The following is a 15,810-nucleotide window of genomic DNA, read 5'->3' on the forward strand; positions in this document are numbered from 1 at the left end:
ATGTCCGTGGTCTCTCTCAGGGAGAGCGATGGCTGGGGCCGTTGCTTGGTGATGGTCTAAGCGCTCCGGCTAGCGCGGTCACGTGTGCGCAGCACGTGATCGCTAAACCTGACGTACGTTTCGCAAGATAAGCTTGGTCACAGGACGTAATGAGGTCACTGAAGGTTCCAGTTTATGTAGAGCAGGGCTCATAGCTGATTGGGTAAACTTTTTGATAGGCATGCTGATCCCCCAATCTTGTTTAAGTTATATTGATCTCTCAGGTTGGACACCATTGGATGAAGCAATTAACCTCAGTCGCTCGCCATTTTCACACCCATCATGAAAATAGATGGGAGGAGCTCAAAATCTTCGGCTTGGAGAAAATCAAACTCGGAATACGAGGAGGTAATCTAACCGAGAACTTACTGAAAAGAGAGAGCGAATGGATCTTTAAGATGGGATCTTTACACCCAGCAGGCATGAATGAACACAAACTATGGGGTATATTTAAATTAATGTCCTCACTTTCTAATTAATCCATCAATCAAGTAATCATGTCACCGTCACGTATTAACTAATGAAATCATCACTTGCACAATAAATGGTGTCCAACCTGAGAGATCAATATAACTTAAACAAGGTTGGACACCATTAAAGGTTGTAACAGCTTATGTTTAATTGTAGTTGATTTAACATACAGATAAATTGCCTGGATAAGCTTGGTAAAATAAATATAAAAAGAAAAATATAAAAATATAATATAATGAGAAGATTTATTGTGCAAGTGATGATTTCATTAGTTAATACGTGACGGTGACATGATTACTTGATTGATGGATTAATTAGAAAGTGAGTGGTGTAATTAAAAGGTTGATGATTTTTATATAAATTTTTTATATATTATATTTGATGAGAGGAATGGGATTGGGATAATGAGGAATATGAGAAAGGGAGTGAGGGAAAGGATGGTGAATAAGGAACACGATTGGGGAGAGGATGGCACTTAAACGTGATGATAATGAATTAATTTAGGAGGGCAGGTATAATGAATATAAGGAGAGCCCGTGTGAGGAACGTGAGGGTGAAAAAAACGTGAAAAAATATACTATTATTAATGAGTGGGATGTTATGAAAAAATATATATTTTATTATGTGGATTAGCTGTAAATGGAAAGAAAGACTGTATTGGATACCAGAGGTTCTAATATGAGGACATTAATTTAAATATACCCCATAGTTTGTGTTCATTCATGCCTGCTGGGTGTAAAGATCCCATCTTAAAGATCCATTCGCTCTCTCTTTTCAGTAAGTTCTCGGTTAGATTACCTCCTCGTATTCCGAGTTTGATTTTCTCCAAGCCGAAGATTTTGAGCTCCTCCCATCTATTTTCATGATGGGTGTGAAAATGGCGAGCGACTGAGGTTAATTGCTTCATCCAATGGTGTCCAACCTGAGAGATCAATATAACTTAAACAAGATTGGGGGATCAGCATGCCTATCAAAAAGTTTACCCAATCAGCTATGAGCCCTGCTCTACATAAACTGGAACCTTCAGTGACCTCATTATGTCCTGTGACCAAGCTTATCTTGCAAAACGTACGTCAGGTTTAGCGATCACGTGCTGCGCACACGTGACCGCGCTAGCCGGAGCGCTTAGACCATCACCAAGCAACGGCCCCAGCCATCGCTCTCCCTGAGAGAGACCACGGACATACGCCGCTGCAGCTTCTGAAGTGTCTCCACTGCAACGGCCCCAAACTGCTGCTCTCTTGGAGCGTCAACACGGACACACGCCGCTGCAGTCTCCGGAGCTTCTACACGGCCAAAAGCGGAACGGACAGCACATATACCAGCACTGGTATCGTATACACTCCACACTAATGTGAAATCCATTCACTCTACAATACTAATTTGCAAGGCTTTAACTGTCTGACTTAATAGTCATTTGTTCTTATCCTTTCTTGCTAAAATCTTTCATAAAGAACTCTGAACAGTAGAGACATTCTACATAAGTTCAAATCTCCTATTGCTATTCAAGAATTACTGTTCATTGCAGTAACTTGCAATCAGCCTTACAACAGTATAGCAATTTCATGAACATTCTCTGCAGGTTCATATATAACCTGCTGTGATACACATCTTTCCCCTTCCCCCCCCGCCCACCCCCCTCCTTTTCTCCCTTCCCCTCTGTGACCCAGAGGGGTCCATCACTAAGAGCCAGTATCCGTTTGATATATGTCCGTTTGCCTGTTATTACGCCATACGGGGTCCTTCACAAAGAGCTGGTATCCGGTTGATTTATGTCCATTTGTCTGTTATTACGCCATACATACATGCTGTCTTCTACAGCATAAACTAAATTAAGCATTTAAGCAAGTTGGTACGGCCGTACTGGTGATCTGTCCTAAGCTCAGATATAAGGATAATCAATTAGTAATGATATGTGGCATTTATGAATTTTCCCACATATACTATTCTTAATAATTTATCAATATGTCTTCTGTGACTGCTATGTCACATGCTGTATAATTAAGGAATTGTGTTCATAATTATCTCTTTGTGACCACTGTGTCATATGCTAATCAATTAGCTGGTGATTGTTTAAAATGATTACATGCATCTAATTTCTTTTTGTGGCCGCTGTGTCACGTACCTGTCTATCAGCTGACTGTAGGTCAATCAAAAAAAAAAAAAAAACTCAGTCACATAATTAAGGGATTGTGTTTATAATTATCTCTTTGTGACCACTGTGTCATATGCTGATTAATCAGCTGGTGATTGTTAAGATGATTACATACATCTATTATCTTTTTTTGTGGCCGCTTTGTCACATCTGCTGAATATTCATAACTATACGTGTTTATTTTCTTCATTTTTGTGACCGCCGTGTCACATATTATCTTAGATGTGGTACATTTGAATTTTTTCCACATATCTAAGTGATTATGCAGATATAATTAACCTTTGTGATCGTTGTGCCATATGCTGATCAATCAACCGGATACGTGTTTATTTCATTTTTGGACCGCCGTGTCACATATTATCTTAGATGTGGTACATTTTAATTTTTTCCACATATCTAAGTGATTATGCAGATACAATTAACCTTTGTGATCGTTGTGCCATATGCTGATCAATCAGCTGATTGTATGTAATCTCTTTCATTTGTAACTTACCTGTTACGAATCACGTATACTCTCCATTCCTAACATATAGCAACCATTTGGCATATATTTGGAGTGACCAAGGAGAGAAGTCCAATAATTGCGGTCACACTTCACTGGAGATGCCCAATCTCTTCTGAACTTGGAAGCTAAGCAGTGAAAGGCCGGGTCAGTACGAGGAAGGGAGACCTCCTTTGAACACCCTGGTACTGCAATAAATTGGCTATTGGACACAGTGGCACTCAACTTTATGTCATCCAATATTGGGATTCGCATGACCAATGATTTTATTCCCTGCATTTATAAAAATCCGTAATGGATATTAGCAGTATGAATGATGGTCATACATTTCATAAGATATAGTATGCAGAATTTTGTTGACAAAAGCATCACAGAATTTTACTCCTGGCAATTTATAAATCGTGAATTTGGAGATCACGAATAATTTAATTTATCAATATTTTCGCTAAGCTATGTTTTTCACATACAGTCACTCCTAGAATTTGACTTTCGTTAATTAAATTGTTTTTATTGATAATTTACAAATTATACCAATAACCTCTGAATTAAGAGTGCTCCCAAAAAAAGAGTCCTTTCTTTCAAACCTCTCTTTTTGGTCCTTTTGTACATTTTAAAAGGTCCACAGGTGGAGCTAATTATTTCACTTGCAATTCTGTGAGGAGACCTGCAAAACATGCACTGTGTGGGTTCCTGAGGACCGAGTTTGAGAACCTCTGCTATAGAGGGAGCTCATAAAGCTACTTCAAGGTTAGATGGGGCGCTCATAGAGCTGCTTTCAGGTGATGGGTAGCTCATGGAGCTACTTTCAGGGTAACTGGGTTGCTCATGGAGCTACTTCCAGACTAGATAGAGAACTCATGTATCTTGTTCCAGGCTAGATAGGGAGCTCATGGAGCTTCTTCCAGGCTAGATAGGGAGCTCATGGAGCTTCTTGCAGGCTATATTGGGAACTCATGCAGCTACTTCTAGGCTAGATAGGAAGCTCATGGAGCTTCTTGCAGGCTAGAAAAGGGAGCTCATCGAGCTTCTTCCAGACTAGATAACTCATGAAGCGACTTCCAGGGTTGATGGAGAGCTAATAGAGCTACTGTACTACCAGGATAGACAGTGTGGTTAGTGGGAAATCCAGGAGAATGGGCATTAAAGCCAGAAGTGTTTCACATGTTGATCCACAGATGTGATTACCCTCAAGAGGACCTGATGGCATCCCGTCACAATCACCAAACGCCCAGTATGTGTCCAGAACGAGAGATCCAAAGGCAGTGGCGGTGGATGCTCTCGCAATCGCGTGGCCGTACAGCCTCGTGTATCTGTTTCCACCGTTCCGCTGCTCCCTCTGTTGCTAAAACGGATCAAAAGAGAGTCCGCCACAGTCATATTAGTGGCGCCTCATGGGCCTCGGAGAGCTTGGTTCTCGGATCTCCACGGACTACTCGCAGACAATCCTTGGCCGCTCCACTACGGCCGGACCTGTTATAACAGGGTCTGTTCCTTTACCCCGAGTTAGCGCGGCTGCGTTTGACGGGGTGGCTGTTGAGATCGCCCTCTTAAGAAGAGAGGGCATTCCAGATTTGGTTATACCAACCATGTTACGAGCTAGGAAGCCAGTTACGGCAGTTCATTATTACAGAATTTGGCGTGCCTATATAGGTTGGTGTGAAGCTCGGAAGTTTCCGACATCATTTTTAAAGTTATCCCGTCTTTTGTTATTTCTACAGACGGGGTTAGATGGAGGACTGCGTTTATCTACACTAAAGGTGCAGGTATCTGCTTTGTCAATTTACTTTCAAAGACTATTGGCTCTGTTGCCGTCTGTACACACCTTTCTGCAAGGTGTCCTCAGAGTACAGCCTCCATTCTTTCCACCTACAGCGCCATCGGACTTGAATCTGGTTTTAGATTTCTTACAGTCTTCATATTTTGAACCCTTACAAGTGGATATTAAGTTTCTCACTTGGAAAACAATTTTTCTTCTAGCCTTAAGCTTCGGCAAGGCGTGTTTCAGATTTGGGTGCCTTGTCATGCAAGCCACCGTATTTGGTGTTTCATGATGACAGAGCGGAACTTCGGATGAATTCCGCTTTTCTTACCAAAAGTAGTGTCATCTTTTCACATCAATCAACCAATAGTAGTTCCTGTGTTAACAGGAGATTCTGGAACTTTGGATGCGGTACGCGCACTACGCGTTTATGTATGCTGAACGTCTACAGTTCGTAAGACGGATACGTTGTTTGTTCTCTATGATGCTGCCAAGATGGGTTGGCCAGCTTCTAAGTAGACCTTATCCAGATGGATAAAACTGACCATACGTCAGGCTTACCTTCATGCTAGGTTACAGCCGCCTACATTTCACACGTTCTGGGGGAACATCATGGGCAGCTGGTCGGGGAGCTTCTACGACACAGCTTTTGCCGTGCGGCTACATGGTCTTCAGTGCACACGTTTGTGCGCTTTTACAAGTTTGATACGTTTGCGGCATCAGCATCTAGCTTTGACCGCCTAGTGTTACAGGTACCAAACCGCTCTCCCGCCCACGGGGGAAACTTTGGTACGTCCCAAGAGTACTCCAGTGACCCCTAGTGGATGAAAAAGAAAATAGGATTTTGGTACTTACCAGGTAAATCCCTTTCTTTGAATCCATAGGGGGCACTGGACGCCCACCCAGAGCAGTTTTTTACCTGGCTTGTGGTAAGTTCAGGGGATCTTATGGTAACACACTCTCACCGACTGGTTCAAATTATCAAGTGCTATCGGTTATAGTGTCAACTGTATAGTTGTCAGTAACGTTATGTGTCAACTTTATTGTTGTCCGTGATGTTATATGTAATTCTCCTTTGTCAACCTCTCTATAGCTGCTGTTCGGCTCAGTAAAAAAACACTGAGGTACTCTGGGATATGGAGGGGAGGAGTAGTCAAAATTTTAATTTATTCAGTGCCCTGTTCCTGCGGAAGCCGTCCATATCCCAAGAGTACTCCAGTGCCCCCTATGGATTCAAAGAAAAGGATTTACCTGGTAAGTACCAAAATCCTATTTTCTCTTACGTCCTAGAGAATGCTGGGGACTCCGTAAGGACCATGGGGTATAGACGGGCTCCGCAGAAGACATGGGCACTATAAAGAACTTTAGAATGGGTGTGCACTGGCTCCTCCCTCTATACCCCTCCTCCAGACCTCAGTTAGATCCTGTGCCCAGAGGAGACTGGGTGCATTACAGGGAGCTCTCCTGAGTTTCTCTGAAAAAAAATAATTTTGTTAGGTTTTTTTATTTTCAGGGAGCACTGCTGGCAACAGGCTCCCTGCATCGTGGGACTGAGGAGAGAAAAGCAGACCTACTTAACTGATAGGCTCTGCTTCTTAGGCTACTGGACACCATTAGCTCCAGAGGGAGTCGGAACTCAGGTCTCCCCTCGCCGTTCGTCCCAGAGCCGCGCCGCCGTCTTCCTCACTGAGCCGGAAGATAGAAGCCGGGTGAGTATAAAAAGATCAAAAGACTTCAGATCTTCTCTGAGGTAACATGCAGCGGTAACGCTGCGCGCCATTGCTCACTCACACAACACACACGGCAGGCACTGATGGGCGCAGGGGGGGCACCCAGGGGCAGCAATTTTAAACCTCTAGGACTGGCTAAAATGAATATATAGGTTCCGAGGGCTGTATATAGTTAATCCCCCGCCAGTATTTAAAAAATCGAGCGGGACCGAAGCCCGCCGCTGAGGGGGCGGAGCTTGATCCCTCAGCACTAACCAGCGCCATTTTCTCCACAGACACTGCAGAGAAGCTGGTTCCCCGAACTCTCCCCTGCTGAACACGGGGACACAGGGCAGAAAAGAGGGGGGGGGGGGGGCACTTGTAAGGCGCAGTGGGTGTATTATATGCACAGAATTATATAAAAGCGCTATTTATCTGGGAATTGGTTTTTCCAGTGTAAGTTGGCGCTGGGTGTGTGCTGGCATACTCTCTCTCTGCTTCTCCAAAGGGCCTTGTTGGGGATCTGTCTCCATATAAATATCCCTGTGTGTGTGGGGGTGTCGGTACGAGTGTGTCGGCATGTCTGAAGCGGAAGGCTCTACTAAGGAGGAGGTCGAGCAGATGATTGTGGTGTCTCCGTCGGCAACGCAGACACCTGATTGGTTGGACATGTGGAATGTTTTAAATGCAAATGTGACATTATTACATAAAAGGATGGACAAAGCAGAGTCCAGGGAAAAAGCAGGGAGTCGATCCATGTGACTGTGTCACAGGGCCCTTCAGGGTCTCAAAAACGTCCCCTATGCCAAATAGCAGACACTGATACCGACACAGATTCTGACTCCAGTGTCGACTACGATGATGCAAGGTTACACCCAAGGGTGGCAAAAAGTATTCATTATATGATTATTGCAATAAAAGATGTTTTGCATATCACAGAGGACTCCTCTGTCCCTGACACGAGGGTACACATGTTTAAGGAAAAGAAACCTGAGGTGATATGTCCCCCATCTCATGAGCTGAACGCATTATTTGAAAAAGCTTGGGAAACTCCAGACAAAAAACTGCAGATTCCCAAAAGAATTCTTATGGCGTATCCTTTCCCGGCACAGGACAGGGTACGGTGGGAATCCTCGCCCAGGGTAGACAAGGCTTTGACGCGCTTATCCAAGAAGGTGGCGCTACCGTCTCCAGACACAGCAGCCCTCAAGGATCCTGCTGATCGCAGACAGGAAACTACTTTAAAATCAATTTATACACGTACGGGTGCTTTGCTCAGACCGGCAATAGCATCGGCTTGGGTTTGTAGCGCGGTAGCAGCTTGGACAGATACATTGTCAGCTAATATTGATACCCTAGATAGGGACACCATTTTCTCTAACGTCCTAAGTGGATGCTGGGGACTCCGTAAGGACCATGGGGAACAGCGGCTCCGCAGGAGACTGGGCACAAAAGTAAAGCTTTAGAACTACCTGGTGTGCACTGGCTCCTCCCCCCATGACCCCCCTCCAAGCCTCAGTTAAGATTTTGTGCCCGAACGAGAAGGGTGCACACTGGGTGGCTCTCCTGAGCTGCTTAGTGAAAAGTTTAGTTTTAGGTTTTTTATTTTCAGTGAGACCTGCTGGCAACAGGCTCACTGCATCGAGGGACTAAGGGGAGAAGAAGCGAACTCACCTGCGTGCAGAGTGGATTGGGCTTCTTAGGCTACTGGACATTAGCTCCAGAGGGACGATCACAGGCCCAGCCATGGATGGGTCCCAGAGCCGCGCCGCCGGCCCCCTTACAGAGCCAGAAGACAGAAGAGGTCCGGAAAATCGGCGGCAGAAGACGTCCTGTCTTCAACAAGGTAGCGCACAGCACTGCAGCTGTGCGCCATTGCTCTCAGCACACTTCACACTCCGGTCACTGAGGGTGCAGGGCGCTGGGGGGGGGCGCCCTGAGACGCAATAAAAACACCTTGGATGGCAAAAAATGCATCACATATAGCTCCTGGGCTATATGGATGCATTTAACCCCTGCCAGAATACATAGAAAAACGGGAGATAAGGCCGCCGATAAGGGGGCGGAGCCTATCTCCTCAGCACACTGGCGCCATTTTCCCTCACAGCTCCGTTGGAGGGAAGCTCCCTGGCTCTCCCCTGCAGTCACTACACTACAGAAAGGGTTAAAAAAGAGAGGGGGGGCACTAATTACGCGCAGTATTAAAGATACAGCAGCTATAAGGGGAAAAACACTTATATAAGGTTATCCCTGTATATATATAGCGCTCTGGTGTGTGCTGGCAAACTCTCCCTCTGTCTCCCCAAAGGGCTAGTGGGGTCCTGTCCTCTATCAGAGCATTCCCTGTGTGTGTGCTGTATGTCGGTACGTTTGTGTCGACATGTATGAGGAGAAAAATTATGTGGAGACGGAGCAGATTGCCTGTAATAGTGATGTCACCCCCTAGGGGGTCGACACCTGAGTGGATGATCTGTTGGAAGGAATTACGTGACAGTGTCAGCTCTGTATAAAAGACAGTGGTTGACATGAGACAGCCGGCTACTCAGCTTGTGCCTGTCCAGATGTCTCATAGGCCGTCAGGGGCTCTAAAGCGCCCGTTACCTCAGATGGCAGATATAGACGCCGACACGGATACTGACTCCAGTGTCGACGGTGAAGAGACAAATGTGACTTCCAGTAGGGCCACACGTTACATGATGGAGGCAATGAAAAATGTTTTACACATTTCTGATAATACGAGTACCACCAAAAAGGGGTATTATGTTCGGTGAGGAAAAACTACCTGTAGTTTTCCTGAATCTGAGAAATTAAATGAGGTGTGTGATGATGCGTGGGTTTCCCCCGATAACAACTGATAATTTCTAAAATGTTATTGGCATTATATCCTTTCCCGCCAGAGGTTAGGGTGCGTTGGGAAACACCCCCTAGGGTGGATAAAGCGCTCACACGCTTGTAAGGGCTCTACCCTCTCCTGAGATGGCCGCCCTTAAGGATCCTGCTGATAGAAAGCAGGAGGGTATCCTAAAATGTATTTACACACATACTGGTGTTATACTGCGACCAGCAATCGCCTCAGCCTGGATGTGCAGTGCTGGGTTGGCGTGGTCGGATTCCCTGACTGAAAATATTGATACCCTAGATAGGGACAGTATATTTTTGCCTATAGAGCATTTAAAAGATGCATTTCTATATATGCGTGATGCACAGCGGAATATTTGCCGACTGGCATCAAGTCTAAAGTGCGTTGTCCATTTCTACCAGTAGAGGGTTATGGACACGACAGTGGTCAGGTGATGCGGTTTTCAAACGGCATTTGGAAGCAACATGAGAAGACGCCGTATTATCAGGCGCAGTCTTTTCGTGGACAAGCGGGCAAAAGGTTCCTCATTTCTGCCCCGTGACAGAGGGAGAGGAAAAAGGCTGCAGAAATCAGCCAGTTCCCAGGAACAGAAACCCTATCCCGCCTCTGCCAAGCCCTCAGTATGACGCTGGGGCTTTACAAGCAGAATCAGACACGGTGGGGGGCCCGTCTCAATGAATTTCAGCGCGCAGTGGGCTCACTCGCAAGTAGACCCCTGGATCCTTCAGGTGATATCTCAGGGGTACAAATTGGAATTCGAGACGTCTCCCCCTCGCCGTTTCCTAAAGTCGGCTTTACCGATGTCTCCTTCTGACAGGGAGACAGTTTTGGAAGCCATTCACAAGCTGTATTCCCAGCAGGTGATAATCAAGGTACCCCTCCTGCAACAGGGAACGGGGTATTATTCCACACTGTTGTGGTACCGAAGCCGGACGGCTCGGTGAGACCGATTCTAAATCTAAAATCTTTGAACACTTACATACAGAGGTTCAAATTCAAGATTGAGTCACTCAGAGCAGTGATTGCGAACCTGGAAGAAGGGGACTACATGATGTCTCGGGACATCGAGGATGCTTACCTTCATGTCCAAATTTACCCTTCTCACCAAGGGTACCTCAGGTTTATGGTACAGAACTGTCACTATCAGTTCAGACGCTGCCGTATGGATGGTCCACGGCACCCCGGGTCTTTACCAAGGTAATGGCCGAAATGATGATATTCCTTCGAAGGAAGGGAATTTTAGTTATCCCTTACTTGGACGATTCCCTGATAAGGGTAAGATCCAGGGAACAGTTGGAGCTCGGTGTAGCACTATCTCAGGTAGTGTTGCGGCAGCACGATTGGATTCTCAATATTCCAAAATCGCAGCTGGTTCCGACGACTCGTCTTCTGTTCCTAGGGATGATCCTGGACACAGTCCAGAAAAAGGTGTTTCTCCCGGAGGAGAAAGCCAGGGAGTTATCCGAGCTAGTCAGGAACCTCCTAAAACCGAGCCAAGTCTCAGTGCATCAATGCACAAGGGTTCTGGGTAAAATGGTGGCTTCCTACGAAGCAATCCCATTCGGCAGATTCCACGCAAGAACTTTCCAGTGGGACCTGCTGGACAAATGGTCCGGGTCGCATCTTCAGATGCATCAGCGGATAACCCTGTCACCAAGAACAAGGGTGTCCCTCCTGTGTTGGTTGCAGAGTGCTCATCTTCTAGAGGGCCGCAGATTCGGCATTCAGGACTGGGTCCTGGTGACCACGGATGCCAGCCTGCAAGGCTGGGGAGCAGTCACACAGGGAAGGAATTTCCAGGGCTTATGGTCAAGCCTGGAGACATCACTTCACATAAATATCCTGAAGCTAAGGGCCATTTACAATGCTCTAAGCTTAGCAAGACCTCTGCTTCAAGGTCAGCCGGTGTTGATCCAGTCGGACAACATCACGGCAGTCACCCACGTAAACAGACAGGGTGGCACAAGAAGCAGGAGGGCAATGGCAGAAGCTGCAAGGATTCTTCGCTGGGCGGAAAATCATGTGATAGCACTGTCAGCAATTCCGGGAGTGGACAACTGGGAAGCAGACTTCCTCAGCAGACACGACCTCCACCCGGGAGAGTGGGGACTTCACCCAGAAGTCTTCCACATGATTATAAACCGTTGGGAAAAACTCGACAGGTATTGCGCCAGGTCAAGGGACCCTCAGGCAATAGCTGTAGACGCTCTGGTAACACCGTGGGTGTACCAGTCAGTGTATGTGTTCCCTCATCTGCCTCTCATACCCAAGGTACTGAGATTGATAAGATGGAGAGGAGTAAGCACTATATTCGTGGCTCCGGATTGGCCAAGAAGGACTTGGTAACCGGAACTTCAAGAGATGCTCACGGAGGATCCGTGGCCTCTACCTCTAAGAAGGGACCTGCTCCAGCAAGGACCCTGTCTGTTCCAAGACTTACCGCGGCTGCGTTTGACGGCATGGCGGTTGAACGCCGGATCCTGAAGGAAAAAAGGCATTCCGTATGAAGTCATCCCTATCCTGATCAAAGCCAGGAAGGATGTAACCGCAAAACATTATCACCGCATTTGGCGAAAATATGTTGCGTGGTGCGAGGCCAGTAAGGCCCGACGGAGGAAATTCAACTGGGTCGATTCCTACATTTCCTGCAAACAGGAGTGTCTATGGGCCTGAAATTGGGGTCCATTAAGGTTCAAATTTCGGCCCTGTCAATTTTCTTCCAAAAAGAACTAGCTTCAGTCCCTGAAGTTCAGACGTTGTAAAAGGGGTACTGCATATACAGCCTCCTTTTGTGCCTCCAGTGGCACCTTGAGATCTCAATGTAGTTTTTGGGTTCCAAAAGTCACATTGGTTTGAACCACTTAAATCTGTATAGTTAAAATATCTCACATGGAAAGTGGTCATGCTGTTGGCCCTGGCCTGGGCCAGGCGCATGTCAGAATGGGCGGCTTTATCCTGTAAAAGCCCTTATCTGATTTTCCATTCGGACAGGGCGGAATTGAGGACTCGTCCTCAGTTTCTCCCTAAGGTGGTTTCAGCGTTTCACCTGAACCAACCTATTGTGGTGCCTGCGGCTACTAGGGACTTGGAGGACTCCAAGTTGCTAGACGTTATCAGGGCCCTGAAAATATATGTTTCCAGGACGGCTGGAGTCAGAAAATCTGACTCGCTGTTTATCCTGTATGCACCCAACAAGCTGGGTGCTCCTGCTTCTAAGCAGACGATTGCTCGTTGGATTTGTAGTACAATTCAGCTTGCACATTCTGTGGCAGGCCTGCCACAGCCAAAAATCTGTAAATGCCCACTCCACAAGGAAGATGGGCTCATCTTGGGCGGCTGCCCGAGGGGTCTCGGCTTTACAACTTTGCCGAGCAGCTACTTGGTCAGGAGCAAATACGTTTGTAAAATTCTACAAAATTGATACCCTGGCTGAGGAGGACCTGGAGTTCTCTCATTTGGTGCTGCAGAGTCATCCGCACTCTCCCGCCCGTTTGGGAGCTTTGGTATAATCCCCATGGTCCTTACGGAGTCCCCAGCATCCACTTAGGACGTTAGAGAAAATAAGAATTTACTTACCGATAATTCTATTTCTCATAGTCCGTAGTGGATGCTGGGCGCCCATCCCAAGTGCGGATTGTCTGCAATACTTGTACATAGTTATTGTTACAAAAATCGGGTTATTATTGTTGTGAGCCATCTTTTCAGAGGCTCCTCTGTTATCATGCTGTTAACTGGGTTCAGATCACAGGTTGTACGGTGTGATTGGTGTGGCTGGTATGAGTCTTACCCGGGATTCAAAATCCTTCCTTATTGTGTACGCTCGTCCGGGCACAGTATCCTAACTGAGGCTTGGAGGGGGGTCATGGGGGGAGGAGCCAGTGCACACCAGATAGTTCTAAAGCTTTACTTTTGTGCCCAGTCTCCTGCGGAGCCGCTGTTCCCCACGGTCCTTACGGAGTCCCCAGCATCCACTACGGACTATGAGAAATAGAATTATCGGTAAGTAAATTCTTATTTTATTTACCTTAGGTCACATCAAAGACGCAGTCTTATATATGAGGGACGCTCAGAGAGACGTCGGCCTACGAGGTTCAAGGGCCAACTCCATGGCGATTTCTGCTAGGCGAGCACTGTGGACCCGCCAGTGGACGGGTGATGCCGACTCAAAGAGGCATATGGAAGTTTTACCTTACAAGGGTGAGGTTTTATTTGGGGAAGGTATTGCGGACCTGGTTTCCACAGCTACCGCGTGTAAATCTACTTTTTTGCCTTATGTTCCCCCACAGCAAAAGAAAACGCCACAGTATCAGATGCAGTCCTTTCGGTCGCATAAGTCCTGAAGCGGTCGGGGCTCTTCCTTCCTCGCCAGAGGTAAGGGTAGAGGGAAAAGAATGCCTGCTATGGCCAGTTCCCAGGAACAGAAGTCCTCCCCGGCTTCTACTAAATCCACCGCATGACGCTGGGGCTCCACTGAGAGAGTCCGCTCCGGTGGGGGCACGTCTTCGACTCTTCAGCCACTTCTGGGTTCAGTCGGACGTGGATCCTTGGGCGATGGAAATTGTATCCCAAGGCTACAAGCTGGAATTCTCTTCAAATCGGCTTTACCAACGTCTCCCCCAGAGTGGGAGATAGTTTTAGCTGCAATTCAAAAGCTGTGTCTACAGCAAGTGATTATCAATGTTCCCTTAATACAACAGGGAAAAGGGTACTATTCAACCCTATTTGTGGTCCCGAAACCGGATGGCTCGGTCAGACCCATTCTAAACTTAAAATCCCTGAACCTTAAAAAGGTTCAAGTTCAAGATGGAATCGCTCAGGGCAGTGATCTCCAGCCTGGAAGGGGAGATTTTATGGTGTCACTAGACATAAAGGATGCATACCTTCATGTCCCCATTTATCCTCCTCATCAGGCGTGCCTGGGATTCGCTGTACAGGACTGTCATTACCAATTTCAGACGTTGCCGTTTGGGCTTTCCACGGCCCCGAGGGTTTTCACCAAGGTAATGGTGGAAATGATGGTACTCCTGCGCAGGCAAGGAGTCACAATTATCCCGTACTTGGACGATCTCCTGATAAAAGCAAGATCAAAGGAACAGTTGCAGAAAAGCATGTCGCTCTCCCTGAGAGTGCGGCAGCAACATGGCTGGATCCTAAATCTACCAAAGTCACAGTTGGTTCCAACAACTCGGCTGTCTTTCTTAGGCATGATTCTGGACACAGAACAAAAGAGGGTTTTTCTCCCGATGGAAAAAGCCCAGGAACTCCAGAACATGGTCCGAGACCTGTTAAAACCAAAAAGAGTGTCAGTCCATCAATGCACTCGAGTACTGGGGAAAATGGTGGCGACCTACGAGGCCATCCCCTTCGGCAGGTTTCATGCGAGGACTTTTCAGTGGGACCTTCTGGACAAGTGGTCCGGGTCCCACCTTCAAATACATCAGAAAATAAACCTGTCCCCCATTGCCAGGGTGTCTCTCCTGTGGTGGCTGCAGAGTGCTCACCTTCTAGACGGTCGCAGGTTCGGCATTCAGGACTCGGTTCTGGTAACCACGGACGCGAGCCTCCGAGGATGGGGAGCAGTCACACAAGGAAGGAATTTTCAGGGACTGTGGTCAAGCCAGGAGGCTTGTCTACACATCAACATACTGGAATTAAGGGCCATATACAACGGCCTACGACAAGCGGAGAATCTTCTTCGTGACCTACCTTTTCTGATTCAATCAGACAACGTCACGGCCGTGGCTCATGTAAACCGCCAAGGCGGGACAAGGAGCAGAGTGGCAATGGCGGAAGCCACCAGGATTCTGTGCTGGGCAGAAAATCACGTAAGCGCTCTGTCAGCGGTATACATTCCGGGAGTGGACAACTGGGAAGCAGACTTCCTCAGCAGACACGATCTCCATCCAGGAGAGTGGGGACTTCATCAAGAAGTCTTTGCAGAGATAATAAGTCTTTGGGGACTTCCTCAAATAGACATGATGGCATCACGCCTCAACAAGAAGCTTCGGAGGTATTGTGCCAGGTCAATGGACCCTCAGGCAGTAGCGGTGGACGCCCTGGTGACACCATGGGTGTTTCAGTCGGTCTATGTGTTCCCTCCTCTTTTTCTCATCTCAAAAATATTGAGAATCATAAGACGAAAAAGAGTACAGACAATACTCATTGTTCCAGATTGGCCTCGAAGGGCCTGGTATTCAGATCTTCAGGAGATGCTCACAGAAGATCCTTGGCCTCTTCCTCTCAGGGAGGACCTGTTACAGCAGGGACCCTGCGTGTTCCAAGACTTACCGCGGTTACGTTTGACGGCATGGCGGT

The 15,810-nt window shown here is 47.0% G+C and overlaps 1 protein-coding gene and 1 pseudogene across 1 annotated transcript in view; both read left to right on the forward strand.

Moving 5' to 3' along the window:
- Window positions 1-15,810, forward strand: part of TDRD3 (tudor domain containing 3) — a 642,579-nt gene that overhangs the window by 585,371 nt on the left and 41,398 nt on the right. The window lies entirely within an intron of this gene.
- LOC135054409 (5S ribosomal RNA) lies at window positions 3,245-3,364 on the forward strand (annotated as a pseudogene).

This window comes from Pseudophryne corroboree, chromosome 2 (genome assembly GCF_028390025.1).
Source record: "Pseudophryne corroboree isolate aPseCor3 chromosome 2, aPseCor3.hap2, whole genome shotgun sequence".
Classification (NCBI taxonomy): Eukaryota; Metazoa; Chordata; class Amphibia; order Anura; family Myobatrachidae; genus Pseudophryne; species Pseudophryne corroboree.